General features: G+C 43.9%; 1 protein-coding gene across 2 annotated transcripts in view; it reads right to left on the bottom strand.

Moving 5' to 3' along the window:
• RAB28 (RAB28, member RAS oncogene family) overlaps positions 1-21,295 on the bottom strand; it is a 198,967-nt gene that overhangs the window by 156,974 nt on the left and 20,698 nt on the right. The gene's annotated exons all lie outside the window — the stretch shown is intronic.

Raw genomic sequence — 21,295 nt, 5'->3', positions numbered from 1 at the left:
CATTTTCTTTTTTTTTGTAAAAGATTTTTATTCAAAAGTTTAACAAACTTTTTAGAATACAAACCGTATCATACAGATATAGAAGGATCCCTGCACCCTCAAGGCTAACCAAGGGTCTCATCATTGTAAATATAATAAAAAACAATTGTAAAAGGTTAATCCAACCAAATTAGGCTACTGCTTGCCCAGGGCATATGTAAGATAATTATAATTACGCTATAGCATTAACAGATCAGGAATATTGCTTTGAAAAACATTACTGCAGCAGATGATCCAATGCTAATGCAGTAGCATGACCAGATATAGAAGCACTTATCGCAAAAGGTTGAATCTAGCGCCTCAAGGCACTTTACCTAGCTCCCATAGTGATAATGAAATATCAGAGGCTCTAGGACTCTCCATTTGCATCCACATGATAAATGTCACAAACCATAAAAAGAGAAAAAAAACAAGAAAGTGAAAGGAAAAAGAAATAAGGAAAAAAAAGGAGACAGGAGTAAAATCCTTCGGCCCAGGCCCCTGACCACCTAATTCCCGGGAGCTATGGGGCCTGAAGGCATTTAATCCAGAGGGACCACACTCTTTTGAATCTGGCTTGTTTGTCTCGGAGGATGCTGGTCAGTTTTTCGTTGACCATGATCCAGGAAAGTTTAGGTTTTACTAATGCAACATTGACCACTGGAGATTTCCATGCTTGCATTATAGTAATTTTAGCTGCTAAGTATATTAAAAAATAAGAGTTCGGAGATGTCCAGGGATCTTGTCCAGAAAATCCGCAGTGTAGTTTTAGGTATGTTTTGTCCTGTCACTGAATAGACCAGGGTGAATATTCTGATCCAAAAGCACTGGACCTTCGGAAAGGACCACTAGACATGGAACATAGTACCCTCTCGCCCACATCCCCCGAAGCAAAGGGGTGAAGTGCCAGGGTGCAATCTTCCCAGCCTTGCCAGGACCAGGTACCATCTGGACAGCACCTTGTAAATTGGTTCCACTAATGAAGTATTGAGTATTCCCTTGTTCACCGTGGTTGACCACTGCACCCATACCTTCTTCTCTATAGTCTTGCCCAGGTCCCATTCCCATGTCGTTTGGTAGGAGGGCTTATTCCATTGACTATTGAAGAGGACATAGAACTCCGAGATTCCCCCACGTGATCCGTGTCCATGTAGGCATTTATTTTCAAATGAGGTCCTAGTGGCTATGTCTGTCAGATCCGTACTCCGGGATTTAAAAAAAAAAAAAAGGCGATTTTTGACTTACCTGAAATCCATTTCTCTGATGTTCATTGATGGACACAGCTTCTGGTTTTCATAACCATTGGGTTATACTGCCCCCTACAGGAGTAGGACACTAGGCAGAAGAAAAAATTCTGGCTACACCCATGGGCAGTCCCAGGGGGTATACTCCCTCTCTCTGCTATAGCTACTAAGTTTTGTAACAAGCAGTGTCAGGAGAATAATAACTCCGCAGAGGGATGAGTGCTGTGTCCGTAAATGAATATCAGAGAAATGGATTTTACGGTAAATCAAAAATCCCATTTTCCCTTTCGTTCATTGACAGACACAGCTCCTGGTATTCATAACCATTTGGACGTCCCAAAGTAGTGTTAAACATGAGGGGTGGGAACCACCAAAAAATTCCCAAGGCTAAACATTAGCCAACCAGGCAACATGAGCTCAGCCAAACCAACCGGAGCCCACCTGAAAAAACAATACACCTTCATAGAGGATCAGGTCCTCTTAAACAGCAGCCTGCAAAACCTTGCAGCCAAACAAAGCATCCGCAGATGCCAACACAGCCACTTTATAAAACTTTGTAAAAGTGTGCACCGACGACCACGTGGCCACCTTGCAAACCTGCATCACTGACGCCTGATGACGGAAGGTCCAGGGGGCACTAAGCGCCCTAGTAGAGTGCCCCTTGACAGGGAAAGGGAGGAACCTGATCCCTGATGGAATATGGCCTGAACCACCGTCTGTCTGATCCATCTGGAAATGGTCGCAGAGGAAGCAGACAACCCATTTTGAGCTCCATCCGTGAGCACAAATAGAGAGTCTGACTTTCTGAAAGACTCCGTAGCTGCCAGGTACACCCTAATTGCTCGGACCACATCCAAGGCATGCAAGGCAATTTCCTTCGGGTGTTTAGGCCTTGGACACAAGGGAAGGCAACACAATGTCTCCATTCAAATGAAAATCAGAGACAACCTTTGGAAGGAATGACGGACAGGAGTGAAGAACCACCTTATCCCTGTGAATCACTAGGTAAGGTGAACGACAGGATAACGCCGCCAGTTCAGACACCCTGCTCGCAGAAGTGATAGCCACTAAAAAGGTCACCTTTTGAGACAATGTAAGAAAGGGAATCTCCTGAATATTTTCAAAAGGAGGCATCTGCAGAGCTGAAAGCACCAAATTAAGATCCCAAGGCAGCAACCAGCCGCACCAGATCGGCGTACCAAGCCCGGCGAGGCCAGTCAGGAGCCACTAAGATGACCGGAATCCCTTCTGCCTCGAACTTGTTTAGAAGACTGGGCAGAAGCTTGAGAGGAGGGAAGGCGCAAGTCAGTCGATACTGACCCACGGGACCACCAGCGTGTCTGTGGTGTCCGCCAAAGGATCCCTTGACCGAGCCACAAACCTCTGCACCTCTCTGTTGAGAGAAGACGCCAACAGATTCACCTCGGGAGTGCCCAACCGGATGAAGGGTCCACTGCCGGTGGTCCAACGCCTGCCGACTGAGATAATCCGCCTGCCAATTTTCCACCCCGGAAATGTGTAAGGCGGAGAGGGCTGGAACGAACCCTTCTACCCACCTTAGAACGCCTGCTCCCTTCAGAGCCACCAGAACACTTCTTGTGCCCCCTTGATGATTGACATAAGCCATGGCCATGGCACTGTCCAATTGAATGCACACTGGACAACCCTGAAGATGATCCGTCCAATAATCCAGACACAGTCTGATTGCTCAGAGTTCCAAGACATTGATCGGTAGTCTGGACTCTTCCAGCGACCAGATTCCCTGAGCAGAATGTTTGCCGAGGACGCCTCCCCAGCCGGACAGGCTGGCTCTCGTGGTGACCACTGTCCAATACAAAGGGAGGAAGGATTTTCCCAGCCGAAGCGCCAGAGAACGAAGCCACCATATCAAGGACTCCCTCATTTCCAGACTCAGTCGGATCTGATATTCCAGAGACTGGGGAGTCTTGTCCTATTTGGTCAGAATCACCCTTTGCAGGGACCTCGTATGGAACTGTGCAAACGTAACCACCACGACAGTAGACACCATCAGGCCCAGCACCCGCATGCAAGTCCGGAGGGACGACCATCTGTTGGTCAGGAGGAGACGAATTGCAGCCTGCAATTTCTAGAGTTTGTCTACAGGGAAGAGCACTGTGGCTAAGGCCAAGTCCCGAGACAGGCCCAGATAGTCCAGCTTCATGGATGGAACCATAGCAGACTTCTGAAAGTTACGAATCCAGCTGAACTCCTACAGAGTCTGAATTGCAATCTCCAGGTTGTCCACCAGAGCCAAGGGAGACTCCGCTCACAGAAGGAGATCGTCAAAGTAGCCCAGTACTGTGATCCCCCATTGGCGTAGCAAGGCTAGCAATGGGGCTAACACTTTTGTGAAGACCCGAGACCAAAGGGTGACGCCACAAACTGATAATGCTCCTCTCCCACAGCAAAGTGGAGAAAATGCTGGTGACTGGCACATATTAGAACGTGAAGGTAGGCATCCTTGATATCAATAGAGTGAGCAAATCCCTCTGGTGCAGGGAATGCCAACACAGTTCGAATGGACTCCATTCTGAACTTCTGCACCCGCAAAAAGCAGTTTCGCAGCTTGAGGTCCAGGATTGGACGCACTTTGCCTTGCTTCCTGGGGACTGTGAACAGGTTTGAGCAAAAAAACTCTGAAACATTCCGAAGTAGGAACCGGGACAATCACCTCTTGAAGGAGCAGATCTTGTACCATCCCATACAGGCCCTGTAACTGGTCTGAGGAAAGGCGCAAGTTGGAAGGAAAAAAACCTTGGCAGGGACAAGAGTGAAACTCGATCTTGTAGCTGCATTGAATGACTTTGTGGGCCCACTTGTCTTGTACTAGGGAAGTCCACGGGTCCGGAAACAGCGAAGACGTTCCCCCACCCCCGATACGGGTGAGGGCGCACCTTCATGCTGAGGGAGCCTTGTCCACGGGTATGGAGAAGCTCGATCTTGGCTTGTCAGACCAGGTTCATTTGGATCCTCCTGAAGAGACCCTGAAAGGCTTCGAGCCCTTGTCAGTCGACCCTGACACACGAAGGACCACTGCCAAAACAGAGAGGCGACCCATCAGGGGAGCCGCATCCAAAGAGGCATCACAGATAAAACTGCAACCCCTGGACCAGCTAGTCCGCCAGCTCAGCAAAGGCAGGGGGTAGTCGTTCCCTCTCCAGGTCACAGCGTAAGAGCTTAGCCCACTCGGTCTGAGTTTGCAACACTAGGGCAATGGTGAATACCAGCCTCATTGCCGAACCAGGCAGAGTTTACATATGGCAGGCCACAGCCTCCATCTTCCAGTCAGTCAGTCATACTTAAAGGCCATGGACTCTTCAACCAGAATCATGGTTGCTTTGTTTAACTGGAAACCGGAGGGTCCACCACTGATGGCACAGTCCGCTTCTTAAGGGTCTCCTCATAGGGGTAACGCTCATAGGGGTAACGCCTAAAAAGTGCTTAGGGACCCCCGCTTTGGTAGTCCCCACTCTTTAGCGAAAGTTCTGTCAAAATAGGCCGGGAAAGGAATCACCTTTGCCACTCTGGATGGCTTGTGGGTGCCAAAGGGTACCTGCACTTCCGTTGCAGATTCAGTTGCATCCTTCATCTTCAGGGTCTCACGCACAGATACAGTCAGTGCATTCCCCCATGCGCGGTCGCAGACGTGGAGGAATCGCAAGCCACCTCCACCCGGGACACAAGGGACTTCAGGTCAGTGGATTGATGGATGGTTGGGACTTGCAGCCGTAGAGAGGGGATTAGGTTAGGAAGTGTGCTCCAAAGACTTCATGAGTCACCAGGGGAACCCCACAAAAAAGTGTAAACACTGCTAAGGGACAACCCCCCACCACGCTGGCAGCACCACCCGGTCGCCAGGAACAAAGCACCAAGCGATCCTCAGCAGAGAGGGAGAGGACTCCACCAGACTCACCAACCACAGGAAACAAGCACTGCAGCCACCAGGATAATCTGCCCTACAAGCGCGGCGATCATGAAGTAAAATGATCAAGGAGTCAGCACCATGGGATAAGGAGGGGCTCCCACCCCTGAAATTGCCACCCACAGGGCTCCACTGTCATGGCTGCCGCTATTTGCAATGGTAAACCACAGAAAAATGGCCACCGGACTACACAAACATGGCCACCATGTGTAAAACACACAGGCTACAACAAAATGGCGGCACTACGAGGCAAACAGGGTCCCAGAATTGGAGACCAGGCAGGACTGGGGGCCCTGGCAGGAGCCCCCGGCAGATACCACCCCCCCTGCACAGTCGATTGATCGTCCAGTCACCGGCGGTGCACCCCCTGTCCCCCATCACCAGTCAGCGGCCTGCCCCATCCCAGGAAATTGGCCAGACCACCGTAACAGCCCCAGAGTAGGGGGGGCAGGATTAGGAAATCAGCAAGGGGGGTGCCTGTGGGAAGAGGAGAACCCGGTGGGGTCCAACCATCCCAAGGAGGGGCCCACGTCCACCCCAAAACCCTTTCAGGGGGAAAGGGGGAGGCAGCTACTTACCATACCAGGAACCAGGCTGGCACCACGCCAGACAGAACCCCTCTCCATCGAAAATGGGGGGCTGTCAGCTTGAAGGAACGCTGTGAATCGGGCCGAGACCCGGTCGTATGCGACCTCGCGAGGCGTTTAATTGGTAGGCCAACCCTTGTCCAGTGGGGCTATGTCTTGGCCGACCTAGCATGGAGCGGAGGTGTGCGCGCTTGATGGTCAGACTGGGGTGACCACTGGATCTAGATTATCCAGCCCGTCGCCCAGTCTGGCAGTAGATTGTAGATCTCACAGGAAAAATCCAGGAGTAAAAAATGTTGCCAGGATCAAAGATCCTAGTAAGGAACTAGGTCCTTACTCCTGACTAGGCAGAAAAAAACCGAGTAGCTATAGCAGAGGGAGGGAGTATACCTCCTGACACTTTCTGTCTAGTGTCCTACTCCTGTAGGGGGCAGTATAACCCAATGGTTATGAAAACTAGGAGCTGTGTCTGTCAATGAACAAAGGACAAATTAGTAATTTGATATAGGCAAAATGATTCTGCCTGGGGCATCTGTAGTGTGTCCAGAAAATAAGACAGTCGCCTAATCCCTTTGTAATCTATGAAGTGCGCTATCCTGTAAATAAGATAAAGAAGTATTTAGGATAGCCTGACATTCTCTTGCTGGGAGCCACAGCAGGAGGTCTATAGGTAGTGAGAGACTAGCCTGCGCCTCTAACTGTATCCAGTCCGGTTGGTGTGCTATAGAAAAAATTTGATACAGTTGTACCAATTGATCAGCCCTATGGTACCTCAAAAAATGCGGAACTCCCAGTCAACCTCTCCACTTAGAAATGTACAGAGTGGAGTGGGCCACCCTACATCCACCACTACCCCAAATAATTTGTAAACCAGCGATTTAAGTTTTTTAAAGAATGAAAATAGTATTGAACTCGGCAATGACTGAAAATATAGGATACGAGGAAGAATTGTTATCTTAATGGCCGCTATTCTACCCATCCAGGAAAGCGCATGGATCTAACAGTTCTGTAAATCTTGTTTAATGGAGTTATAAAGGGGGAATATAGTTAAACCAAAACAGTGTGGAAAGAAACGTCCTCAGTATGTTTAACTCCAAGATAAGGAAGTGCGCCATTTAATTCAAATATGCACTAGCACTTTATATAAGCTAGAAGGAAGCACAGCATGTTTTTTTTCTCCAACTATTCTCAATGATATATTATACCATTAGGCTGCAGCAACCCTGTTTCTGCATAGTTTTTTTTTTTGCACACTTTTTTTTTTTTTTTTTTTTTTTACACAATTAACTAATTTGTGCAAGTGATTTTTTTCCTTTGTTTATTCTTATAATAGGAGGCCGAGAAGCCATCCGGCCCCGGGGTCCTGGACGTGTTAGCCTGTTTGAATACAGCCAGTACTTCCATCATAGTAATGTCCCCCTCCAAAATCTCACAGTGAGAATCCGAGCAAGATGGGAGAGCCACATTCTTAAGAAAGTCGTCCAGGGCCTCGAGTGAGGAGCCACCCTGCAGGGTGTATAGGGAGGTATAGTAGGAATAGAACAGTTGTTATTTTCTTCGAGTTCTGTGTCAAATTTCTGCAAGGTTTTCTAAACTTAGGGAGTACAGTTAGGCTCCATGAACACGGGACGCTGGAAATGGCCGTTTAGGAGCAGTTGGGCGTTTTTTTCAGAAGCCCCTGAACCCATCTACATTTTATCTTATCTGTCCATGTACACCAGGTCGTTTACAGTCATTTGCAGGCAGTTGCGTTCAGGGACTGTTTCTAGAACGCAATTATTTGCGTTCGAACGTGTGTTTCCCGGCGTTTCAAACGCACAAACGCTTCCGAACGCGATGACCCGCGTTTAGCGTTCGCGTTTTTCCATTTTAAAGGGGAATAATTTTTTTGACCTCTAGGAACGCTTCTAAACGCAAACGCACGCAAACGCCGCTAAACGCGGGTACAAACGCGACCGAACGGACGTTTCAAGCGTCCTAAAAATTCCAGCATTCAAAGGGACTTTTAACAACGTCCCGTGTACATGGAGCCTTAGACGAAACTGGGGTGTAAGGCACAGGCCTGCATAGCTTTCATTGCGTTCTCTGTTGCCAGATAACATTTTCATAGACTATTATTATTATTACTACTGTTGTGATAGCATTATACTGGTACAGTTATTGCTGTGAGAGAATACATTTTGCCTGAGCCTTAAGGGATAAATTCTCAATTCTAAACAGAGAGCGGCGTGATCAAAGACCGGTAATCTCTTGGTTCTCAGTCTTCAGTGAGCAGAGAGCCAGGGACTGTCAGTCACCGGCTCTCTGCTCTGCCCCACCAGCACTCACTGGAGTGCCAGGCTGTGGAAGGGGCGGGAGCAGCTAGCTCAGTCTCCCAGTGACTCGCTGAGAGGCCCAGGCATCAGGGTAGATCCTGAAATTAAAGTTGGGATAGATTCAGCCGACAGTGGTGTTCAGCCCGCTGTCAGCTGAAAACGGGTCACAGGAGTGCAGAACAAAGTGCACTCCTGTGACCCACAGGAGAAGTAAGGCCAAAACTTTGGCCCTACTTCCCTTTTCAAAAGGAACTTCACTCCCCTTTTAGGACCCTTATCTTGACTGCGGTTTGTTCTAAAAAAAAAAAAAAAAAAAAAAAAAAAAAAAAAAAAAAAACAGAAAAACACTCACATTTCCATTGAATCCAGAGTTGTCTAGTGTAGCCTTTTGCTCTGCCACCACATGCTGGGTCCCACACCACCACCTTCTACACTGACTAATTATCAGGGGGCTGTGTGTCTTTTCCATGTTGTTGCACCTGGCCCCCTTGTGGCGCATCTGCACATGTGTAATGTTTCTGGGATTGCCCTGAAGCATCCTAGGATGTGTAACATAAGTACCCCAAGAGGCTTCAGAAAGGGGAAACCCCATTCTCACCCAGGAAAGCCGGAAGTGTGTGGCCCCAAGCCACAGAACAGAGGGAAAAAATTAAATATCTGATTGTTTTACGAGGGGGAGGGGAGGAGGAAAAATATTTGTTCCCCCACCACTCTCTAACCAACAGGAGGGAAAAGAGAAAGCCCTGTGTAAAAACCAAGCCATTACCCAGAGCTTATTCAGGGCTCCAGTCTCTCTCCCCACCTGATGTAACCATCTCCTCATGTCACATGTCCCCCATACCCTTAAGTATCAAATATTTCTCTACACTGTCTTCACTGGCCAGCTGAACAGCGCATTGGTGGAGCAAAGTCAAGATGAATACATGCTGCTGGGAAGGGGCAAAGTTACATGAATCTGCAGCTTTTACTCAAGTATGTATAGCCAAAATGTTTTTTAGTCTTCAATGGCATTGGTAAGGGTTAAAACCCCTATCAAGTTATTTGTGCTTTCTGTTTTTGCCTGTTGGGGAATATTTTGGTTTCCCCTAAAGTCGTTGTAAACCCTTACGTATACCTAGTGAAGTGACCAGCCTCAGGTGGTACACAGAGATTGAACAAATCCTCCTACATAAGTTGGACCTGTTTATCTACAGCTGTCTTTTCCCTACATCTATTCAAAGTGCATAATTTACCCAGCTCTAAAAAGCTGAAGTTACATCAGTGAATAGAGCTCTGAGAGCTGATGGGAGGGAAGGGACACAAACCCACGGCACCGCTCCAAACCTCCATCTCCTACCATTCTTGGCCAATCCGGGTGCTGGCTCTTACAGCTCATCTCTGCTCCAACATGAAAATGTTTAAAGATGAGAGTTGCACTCCATCATAAACTCTTCTTGATGCTTTATTCCATCAACTATAAAATGGCTGCATATATACTGTCTCCGCCCAAAAGGACCACATTCTCGACACACATTTCACGCTCATTATGGAGCATTTGCCATAATGTGCATGTATCAGCACATTATGCCTAAAATAATCCATAGTCTACTCTCTTCCAGCATTGACAGGTCCACATTCCGCCCCACTGATGCCACTGCCATTTTCTCCTGATCTACTTCCAGCCCAGTGTCTTCTCTCTTGACCATTGGGTGACCAATGATGGTGCAACTACCTGCATGTGCATGGGATTAATTACATAATTACGTTCCCACACCCAGCACTGCTGGCAGTGTAAAGCTTCGAAAAAAAATTATAGCACAGAGGGGGAAGAAAAAAAAAGGATTTTTGGCACAATAGACATACAATTTCCTTCTGCCATTAAATCCTACCGGTGAAATTTTTTTTAAGTCTTCAAGTTTAGTTCCGCTATAAAGTTGTAAACCCCTACATATACCCACTGAAGTGATTGACCTCCGCTGATACACAGAGATGAAACAAATCCTACTACCGGTTTATCTGTAGCCCCCTCTTCTCTACAGCTGTTCAAATTGCAGAATTTATATGGCTTGTCAGAGCTCAGTGAGGAGAGCTCCGAGGGCAGATTGGAGGGAAGGGACACACCCACCTTAACAAAACACACAGGAACAGAGCTGAGGCTGTCAATCACAGGCTGTATGCTGGAGATCTCTCCGCTGTCACTTTTTTTCTCTTGGTGTCAGGAAAACCTGATCCATGCAGATAACAGGTAAGAGGCAGCAGACAGAAATGACACTTAAGGGCCATACACACTATAAGATTTTCTGAAGACTTTTTCCTTCAGATTTACCTTTTCTATGTAGTGCAAGGGCCTGCCAGATTGCATACAAATTGAAATTGTTTAGGTTTGACCTCATATTATATGGTTTTGGTAAGTCTGAAAGAAAAAAGTCTTCAGAAAATCTTACAGTGTGTATGGCCCATTAGACCAACCACAGACGGTTTGAATCTCACCCAATTCAGCAGGAACCACTTGAGGTTGTAACTGTGTGTGAGCAGGCTGAATGTACCAAATTGACTGATCAACTTGGGCACAACCAGCCTGCTGGATTCACTTGCTATTATCGCTAGTGGCTGATATAGCTGCTAGCAAAAAGCCACCTAGGTGCAGACAATTGCTCAGCAGGAGGGATTTCCCTGTAAGCATTGTCTGTATTAATGGGGGAATCAGGGAAATTTATTTAGAAATTAAATAAATTAAATTAAATTTAAAGAAATTTGCACCGTCTATGGCCTGCCTTAGCGCTCTGGACTGAAACAGGTACACACTATAGAGGGATATGTAAGGAATATACTAGTGTATATGCCCCGCGCCACATGTTTGATTAATAAATATGTGAAATAAATAATATATAATAAAAATATTTTTGTGAATAAAATGTGGTGGATAAATATATTGTGTGTATTCGTAGCAGCTGCTATAGAGATTAGAGTTGTATGCAGGTAAGTAGTCTGAAAAGGCTACCTATAGCGCTTGCTTTAAAATAATTGCAATAAAAGTGAATGTGCTAAACTTCTTAAAATTAATATACAACAAATATACTGTGTAAATTTCTAAATTAGTAAATCATATTCCGTGTACCATTAATAAATATAAAATTCCAAAGTTCAAAAAAATTCAATAAATATATATTATAAAGTGAGTCCTTTGTGCAAACTTCCAGACAAATAGTGCAAGTGCTTAGCACGATGATTACTCTGTCCATTCAGTAATAATCCTAATCTTTGTGGTATCACTGTGGCAAAGGTAAGATTCAATCACTTACCAGACGTTGTGGGTCATATGTGCCTTATAGCACCATGACCGATCAGGCTTGTATAGCCGTCCAGGCTAAAAAGATCTTTTTGGCTTGCTTCAGATGGATAAAGTGGTAGGATCTCCCTCTGTCTCCTCTCCCCTCGTGCCACAAAAAGGAGCTCCAAATAGTGTGATATCCTTTAAATATTTTTATTCCCAATTGGGCAAAAATGTATACAAATTTCCTCTCCGAAGACGTCACCAGAAGTGACGAAACGCGTCAGTTTGGAACGCACAGCGTGGTGACGTGTGTCGTAGGTGGAACGCAAGCCGGAAGTTCTCCCGCTTGCTTCCACGCTGGTCGGCTTGCGCTGAAACACACGGTCACAAGCGGCCATATTAGGGCTACATTCGGGAGAAATAAACCCCGATCTTCTTTTACTATTTGCTTTTATTGTTTTTGGTTTTTATTTGCACAAAATTTGTATACATTTTTGCCCAATTGGGAATAAAAATATTTAAAGGATATCACACTATTTGGAGCTCCTTTTTTCTATCTTTTTTAGCACGAGGGGAGAGGAGACAGAGGGAGATCCTACCACTTTATCCACCTGAAGCAAGCCAAAAAGATCTTTTTAGCCTGGACGGCCATACAAGCCTGATCGGTCATGGTGCTATAAGGCACATATGACCCACAACGTCTGGTAAGTGATTGAATCTTACCTTTGCCACAGTGATACCACAAAGATTAGGATTATTACTGAGTGGACAGAGTAATCATCGTGCTAAGCACTTGCACCTTTTGTCTGGAAGTTTGCACAAAGGACTCACTTTATAATATATATTTATTGAATTTTTTTGAACTTTGGAATTTTATATTTATTAATGGTACACGGAATATGATTTACTAATTTAGAAATTTACACAGTATATTTGTTATATATTAATTTTAAGATGTTTAGCACATTCACTTTTATTGCAATTATTTTAAAGCAAGCACTATAGGTAGCCTTTCAGACTACTTACCTGCGTATAGAGGGATATGTTCATATTTCATGTCAGAGATTTACAACCACTTTAAGTAAAGATGGAAGATTTTTGTTTTATGCTATGAATGAATAGTACACATGCTTCAAATAAACACAGTACAACCGCGTATATAGCTAATGATGTGTCTATTTCAAAGGCTGTAATAACTGGCTAAAGAACTGCTAGGTAAGTAATAAGACTGAAACTAATCTCATGCTTTATCTGATTAACCAAAGATTAAGGGCAGACCTTGAAACTGATGCTTTCTATCTAGAATGTGTTACTGTAATATCCCACTGAAAAGTTTTGTTAAGCCATCACAGCTAGAATAAAAGAGGTGCTGTGATGTTCTATTGCCTGTCTAACAGTTTAGGAATGTAAAATCAGGGACCAACTGTTTGCCATACTCAACACCAACATTTCCTTAAAGACAAACTCCACTTTTGCGGAGAAAAGTCCATCCCCCCCTGGATGATTTATGTACACTGTAAGGATTTTAATAAACTTTGTTGCAGATTCCTTGCTACCCATTTCTGCACTGAACAAAAAATCTATTTGATCTTCACTGTCTTTTGGATACTGATTCTGAATGGGAGTGACTTTTTCATTATTGATCAGCCATTGCACTTGAAGTGCTCTAATGAGGAAAGCTGCAAGGTATGCAACCCTTTGAAGTGATTAACCCCTTAAGCAGAATCTCACCAAAAATGAAATTATTGTTGCACGGGATGCCTAAAATCTGATTTGTATCTTAGTGCTGACTTCTGGGAAAATCAGTGAGCCAATCACACACGCAATTGCTGCATTGCATTGCTGGTGGGTTCTGTTTACCATCTGTGTGCACAGGTCCCATTAGACCAGGCTGTCAACAGCTTTAGTTGCCACTAATGATCAACAACCAGAGTGATTCCTGAACATGCAATCTAATTATGTCAGTTATGACATAATGATTACATATAAGATGGATGCTTCTTCATATAAATAGCCCTGAAGACACCACTGCAGCCTATAAGTGGTAGTGCAACGGTCAGTCACAATAACAGTATAAAAAAAATAAATAAATAAATACTTTTTGTGCATTTATCACCAAGTAATGAAAAAAAAATGCAATAGCAGTAAACATGGTTGCAGTAAAAAAATACTGATAAAGATGGATTGCAGACTCATATACATGACATATTGATCATTGACAGGAGTACATACATAGTAATACATTACATCATAGTCTCTAATATTATATTGCATCTTGATCCCGACACGTTTCGCAAGCTATATTCGCTTTTTCAAGAGGAGATGCATAAAAGGCATTTTATGTATGTACTCCTGTCAATGATCAATATGTCATGTATACGAGTCTGCAATCCATCTTTATCACTACAACCTTTGTATCCATCTTTCATCACCGACGCCGCATGCTTACCTCATGTAAAGTCCCGGGCCATTTTTCGGTTTTTGCTATTGTATATTGGATGGAGGTGTGTCACAGATGACACCAGATATTGCTCTCTTTTTAGTCATTCTTATAAAAGCGCCAAGTCATGGCTTACACAAGGTATCATCTTGTGGGTCCTGCTTAAGCAAGTCAAAGCAACCGGTTCAATTTAAAGTTAACACCCTACCCATGACCGTCAGCCTAACTATAAACAAACTTGCCAGCACGTATGCCAGAAGGATGGTCAGGTTAAAAATGTACGGTGCTTGCTCTCGGGAGTCTAGGGGGAGGACGTGTGCCGCCGGCGTGCTTCCGCCCCCCGCTTGTCAGCGGGGAAGCCGATGCGTGTGTCAGGCGGCTCCGATTGCCGCCTGACACCCGCGATCGTTCCCCGCTGAGAGAGAAGGACGGTCAACTGTTGTAAACACAGCCGACCATCCTTCTCCCTGAAATTATCACAGAGCTCATGTGATCCTTCTATATAGGATCACATGTCTCTATGGTCATCTCAGAAGTCACGCCCCCCCCTCCCCCACAGTTAGAATGGCTCCCCTAGGGTCTCATATAACCCCTTGATCACCTATACTGTTAACCCCATCTTAACTCCAAAAAACAATGAATACCTTCAATCCCTATTTTCCTAATTTGAGCAAAAATATCAGGAATGGCGATTCCTGCTGGTGGTAATGTCAGCTGTCTGGTGATTAAGCAGAGATAAGCCAGTGCTGCAAGAAAGCCAAGCACTGGCAATGCATTTGCTGACTGTATTCACTGAAATCCAGATGGACACCATGGAGCTGGTTTTATCACGTACAAATAAGCCGTTCCCTTTGCAAGGAAATTTGAATGTCGTGAAAATTTACAAAGGATACCCAAGAGCAAGGAAAATTTTAATACAGTATTTTTGCTTACAAATGATTGGATGATGAAAGTGGGAAGCTAAGTGAAAATTCCCTTGCAAAGTAAGCAGCTTATTTGCTTTTAGTAAATCAACCCTCATATATTTTAGATTAGAGAGAGTGAAGTCTATCTGTCCATCTCATTCATATGTGTATAACCTGATATCCTGCTATTCAGGACACAACACAGGCTATTCACAACATAGTTGTAAAAATAGCTTGTAACTTAGCTGACTTTGTTGCCTCACACTTGCCACCTGCTGGCTACAAAACATAAGCATAAAATATTAATTTGCAGTATTTTATATCTAACCAGATGGCATTGGCATTAAAAAAAAAAAAAGAAAAAAAAAAAAAGCGCATTTTATTTATTAGTCCTGAACATACATTTACAAATATGTAACATACTACACATTCACTTTAAAGCTGAGATTTTGGAGGTCTAATTGCAATATGTACATTTTTTGTTTAGGCAGGGTACCAAAAGGGCTTTTTATTTGTTCTTTAATAATATTTGTCTTTTTATAAAATGATATGTATTCCCACAGCATCGGATTAGGAGTGCAGAGTTATGAGTCTCAAAGCTTAAATCTGCCTTGTCCGCGGTTTTAATTAAACCACAAATCAGATCACAAACGGTTACATTTGCTCATATAATATCAAATTTGCAGGATTAAAATTGTTGGAAACTATAGTTATCATCCATTAGAGGATCGTAAAACTACCAGAGTCTTTGACTATGATTAACAGCGGGTAAAAGGGCATAACTTCCACTTCTCCATCAATGACAAACAGAGCATGACTAAGTTGTAATTTTATGCTTTTTACAACTGTATATTTAGTCCTAAGCTATACATAGTGGCGAATTTATCAAAGCTTGAAATGGACATTTCGATCGCTTTTTCATGGGATATATTTATTCTGACAATTCTGACTACTCACAAAATTGTTTAAGCCAAATTTTCACCACATTTCTGCAAAAGATTAAAATAAGCTAAAAGAATGTATTTATACATTAATTGTACAAAATTATTAGGTCTTTTCATCTGTTTTTTAATTTTTTCAGGAATTTCTCCATTATGTCTGACATTTTCTATTACTTCAGTGAAGCTGGTTTTGCCAAATTTTAATTTTCACTAGTTCACAATAACGGTTTTATTTTTTGAACCCAATAAAAATCTACGATTCACATTTAGTGGGAGTTACGGAGAGTATGTGGTTTTAGCTATTTTAGTGTATTTTTACTATCACTTTGAAAACAATTTGCGCAACTAACATGATGTGAAAAATAAAGTAAAGAAGTATCCTTCTTTTGTTTGTTACAGTATTCAGTTCCTGATGGACAAAGTCAATTTAGGACCTTAAGCCTCGTACACATGCATCGATAGTTGGCCGTGAATTTTCGGCCAACGTCCGATCGGCCCATGTTCGGCTGGTTAGTATGATGCTTTCGACTCCGACTTTTCGGCCGAATAAAATCTGGTGTGCAGGCTATAAAATTTTTGTTGGCCGTCAATACAACGGCCGATTTTCCGTCAGTCAGTACAGATTTTGGCAGACAAAAATCTGATGAGCAAGACTGGGCATGCTCAGAGAAGAAAAAACGCACGGAAAGTAAACCAGCACATGACATCACTTCTGAAGTTGGTTTTTGTTGGCCGAGAAAATGTGTGTGCAGTCTAGGCACATTCCAACAAACACAACAACACTGGACAAAAGTCGGTCGATAATCGTTGCGTGTGTACAAGGCATTACTCTTGGGCTGGTCATAGATGATATAATTTTCTTTCTTTCTTTCTTTCTTTCTTTCTTTCTTTCTACTATGAATAGATAGAAAGAAAATTGCTCAATTCCCCCAGTCAGTGTCAGTCACAGTCAGTGTTGATGGGAGAACGCTTCCCGCTGCGCTATTGTATTCTGCCAGTGAGGGCACAGGGATACAAAGGTTACTGCCAGAGGTTATAGTCGCTGGCAGTAACCGTATGTAGAAAAATCTGACATGCTGGGTGTACCCAAGTTGGGTACAATTAGCCTGCCCATACATGGTTCAAATCTTGGCCGGTCCCTGCAACCAGCTGGTGAATCGGGCCAAAATTCCAACCGTCTATGGCCGGATTTACTGCCAAGTAACTAAAGCTGCAAATTTTAGACAGATTGGATCCCTCTCCCTTTGGCGCATGACTGCCTGACACCATAGATAGTAAAGAGACAGCTGAATCGCTAGTGAGTGCCTCTCTCCAGCTCCTGGCACCTGTCCGAGGCAAGCACCAGCACAAGAAATACAGAGAGGAACGCCTGGGTAATGTGTGTCTCCTATCAGTATTTTCCCTAAAAGGAAAACTGGTGAATAAAATAGATCAGCTAACATTACTGATCGCTTTTGAAAATGCTTGTTTTCTGATTATTACTTCAGTACTCCCAGACCTAGAATAAGCATGCACGAAGTGAAACCAGAGCAAATTTACAATGTCCGATTTACATATACAGTACACTAATCAGCGATAATGTTTGACCACCCACCTAATATTGAGTAGGTCCCTCTTTTCCTGCCAAAAGAGCCCTGACCTATCAAGGAATGGACACCACTAGACCTCTGAAGGTATACTGTGGTATCTGGCACCAAGACGTTAGTAGCAAATCTTTTGAGTCCTGTAAGTTGCGAGGTGAATCCTCCGTAGATCGGACTTGTTTTTCCAACACATTCCACAGATGCTTAACTCCTTTACGACCGCCCGCCACAGATGAACTGCAGCAGGCAGCCACTCCTGGGCGAATCACCGTCCATGTACGGCGCTCACTCTCGGGAGTCTAGGGGCGGGCGCGTGCCGCCAGCGTGCTTCCGCCCCCCGCCTGTCAGCGGGGAAGCCGATGCGTGTGTCAGGCGGCTCCGATTGCCGCCTGATACCCGCGATTGTTCCCCGCTGAGAGAGAAGGATGGTCAACTGTTGTAAACACAGCTGACCATCCTTCTCCCTGAAATGATCACAGAGCTCATGTGATCCTTCTATATAGGATCACATATCTCTATGGTCATCTCAGAAGCCACGCCCCAGCACAGTTAGAATCACTCCCCTAGGGTCTCATGTAACCCCTTGATCACCTATACTGTTAACCCCTTCCCTGCCAGTGTCATTATTACAGTAACAGTGCATATTTTTAGCACTGATTACTGTAGTAATGTCACTGGTCCCCCAAAATTATCAAAAATGTCAGTCAGGGGTCCGATCTGTCCGCCACAATCCCGCAAAAAAAAAAAAAACAATAAAAGTTACATAAATCTTTCCCGTAGTTAGTAGACACGATAACTTTTGCACAAACCAATCAAAATACGCTTAATGTGAATTTTTTTACCAAAAATATGTAGCAGAAAAATTGGCCTAAAATGAAAAAAAAATGTATTTTTAATTTTTTTTTGGGGAAAGTCATATAGCAGAATGTGAAAAATATTGTTTTTTTTTTTTTTTATTTTTTTCAAAATTGTCGCTATTTTTTTGTTTATAGCGCAAAAAATAAAAAAAAATTTAAAAATAAAAAAATCGCACAGGTGATCAAATACCACCAAAAGAAAGCTCTATTTGCGGGGAAAAAAAGGATGTAAATTTTGTTTAGGTAGAGCGTTGCACTACCGCGCAATTGCCCGTTGAAGTAACGCAGTGTCGAATCGCAAAATAGGGCCAGGTCAGGAAGGGGGTAACATTTTCCGGGGCTGAAGTGGTTAATTGGATTGAGATCATAATCATAATTTAGAGGCCAAGTCAACACCCCAAACTCAATGTTCTGCTCAAACTATTCTTGGACCATTATTGCAGTGTGGCTGGGCAAATTATCCTGCTGAAAGAGGCTACTGCCAACAGGGAATACCGTATCCATGAAGGGTTTTTCCCTTGTGAGCAACAATGTTTTTAAGTAGGTGGTACAGGTCAAGAGACATACACATGAATGGCAGGACCCAAGGTTTCCCTGCATAAAAAAACCCTTGCCTTGCCTTCTTACCATACTGCATCCTGGTGCTAGCTCTTCCCAAGTAACTGATGCACATGCACCTGCCAATCCACATGGCTTAAAAAAAAAAAAGATTCATCAGGCTTCCTTCCTTCTTTCCATTGCCCCGTGGTCCAGTTCTGACGCTCACATGCCCATTGTAGGCACTTTTGGCTGTGGACACAGGTTAGCATGGGCACCCTGACTGGTCTGCCGTTATGCAGACCCATACACAAAAACTGTGATGATCATTTTTTTCTGCTTTCAACACATCAATTTCATGGGCAACATGTTTAGTTGCTGCCTAATATATTCCATTGATGCCATTGTTATTCACTTAACCTGTCAGTGGTCCTAACGTTGCAGATGATTGGTGTATGTCCCAGGTCAGTGACTCGGAAATTGATAAAGTCAGAGGATCAGCATGACAAAAAGGCGAATAGTTTTAAAAGAAGAGCTCACTAATTGCAGCTTACACCCATTTTCTTTAAGTGAACCTGTGGCAAAGCTATCCCAATATAGAAGTAAATCTATAATATGCAATAGCCCACACAGTGTTCTTGGTGCACTATCCAGTTTTTATGAAGATGTCCACTTGTTATTCCAAAGATAGGGTACCCTTCTTCTATGAAATAAAAGAGCCACAGAGCATAAATTCTTACGTTTTTTTAAAAGCAAAAAAATTCACTTACAAGTGCACCAACGACAGCATACAGTAAAGCCAGTATGTATCAAAACACAAAAGGTGACCAGCGCTATGGAATATCTTAAATATGGATAAAATAATCAAATATAAATACAGGTGTAAGCTGCCACAAACCCACCCCTGAAGAACAGGGATGCAATATATAGGAGGAAGAAGGAAATCTGTGTGGGGGTTTCTACCCCCTTTGTTTGAAATACTGCTCAAACAGGCAGCGCCTTACACAAACTTTCCGTCTTTCTCCCATTGTATGTATGTATGTATGTATGTATTTATGTATGTATCTCGTCCAGGTCAGCTCGCAGTGTGTGGAAAACCCAACAGGGTACAGCTGGCACAGAGTGGGCAACACTTCCTGGATTTACTTCGGCCTTCTACCTACGTGTTACGCCACTTGAACTTTATCAGAGGCTCAGGGACTGTAGCACAACCAATATATCAACTCCTATGAACACACTCACACTTCTAATTTCCCCATTATCCTCTACAGTTGCAAAACATGGTGAATTTCAACAGCAGCCATACATTTCCACCCTGAGAAGCAGTTACTTCCGCCCACACTCTAACATGGAAATACCTACTACATTCAGTTTAGCCTCACTATAATTATCATTAGGCCCATACACTAGCCCAATTCTGCCATTACTTACATACTGTATGTCGCTTCTCCCCAATACGTCTGTAAATAGATATGGGACTATAATGCCTCGTTTCCACTGAGCGGAATGGTTCGGGTCGGTACAGTTTGGAAGGGTTAGAATGGTCCGGTCTATTCAGGTTAGCATTTCCACTGCAAGTCGGGTCACCAGGGACCATGCGGGGTTTACATCAAATGAGGCGTTTGTTTTGCTCTTTCATTTGACGTGAGCATTGAAGTTTTCCTGTCCGCCAATCAGTGGAATCTTATCGTGTGACGCCAGTAGCTCCGCCCTAACCGTACCGTACCATTTCCTATGGCCCTACATCTGGAGGACCAGGAATGGTGCGGTTTGGTTCGGTTGTATGGGCCACTTTCATAATGGAAACACTCAAATTAGCGTACCGTACCGAACCGACCCGAACCGAACCGATCCGCTCAGTGGAAATGAGGCATAAGATACCCCGTATACAAGTAATGGTAGTGAATTACATATGCAAAGATGAAAAACAATGAGAATCAATAATAAAAACTAAACAAACAAGCCCAAATACTGATATGGTGTACATATATCTTTGGAACCTACCTACAAGTTAGTAGTCACTTAGTAGTTACTTACGAAGGTTTGGGAATGTTGTGCTTTTAGGACACTAACCCTGCTCCCCCTCTCAGCAGTAACTTAAGCGGATCATACATGGTATGAAATTTGGCAGGTTCAGCAGGGGCCCGCCTGAATTTCAATCCATGTATGGGCTATCCAGCAGTACCCAAGTCAATCGATATATTGACTTGTGTACTACCAGCCTATTGTTTTTTTTCCTAAATGATCTGTGCCGCTGGCTAAAGAATGCAATAGCACAGCAAGAGTGATTCCTCCATCCACTGCCAAAAAGCTGCCATTTATTTGTAGTGATTCTCCTATCCACATCGAATGTGTGGATGGGGCAATCTGTTCATTTTTTCCGTTAAGCCCACTGGTTGAACAAAAAGAAAAAAAAATGGATTATGAATGGCCAGCCTTAATAGTTTAGATCCCCCTCCCACTGTCACAACAGTGACTCCGCTGCCTTCCAGCTTTCTAACCACTAATGTAAGCACAGAGAAGGTGGTCTGGGACGGAGGAGTAAGATGACCGGAGCTGTTAAAAAAGCTCACATGAACTTTGAGAATGAATTGTTCCATGGCGGCTGCAGCTACAGAGGCCTGTGGAGGCTTGTTTTAAATCATATTCACTGCTAGCTTAGAATGTGCAAG

Source organism: Pelophylax lessonae, assembly GCF_965119305.1.
Source record: "Pelophylax lessonae genome assembly, chromosome: 1".
Classification (NCBI taxonomy): domain Eukaryota; kingdom Metazoa; phylum Chordata; class Amphibia; order Anura; family Ranidae; genus Pelophylax; species Pelophylax lessonae.
The sequence above is the reverse complement of the archived record's forward strand: the minus strand, read 5'-3'. Positions and strand labels throughout refer to the sequence as shown.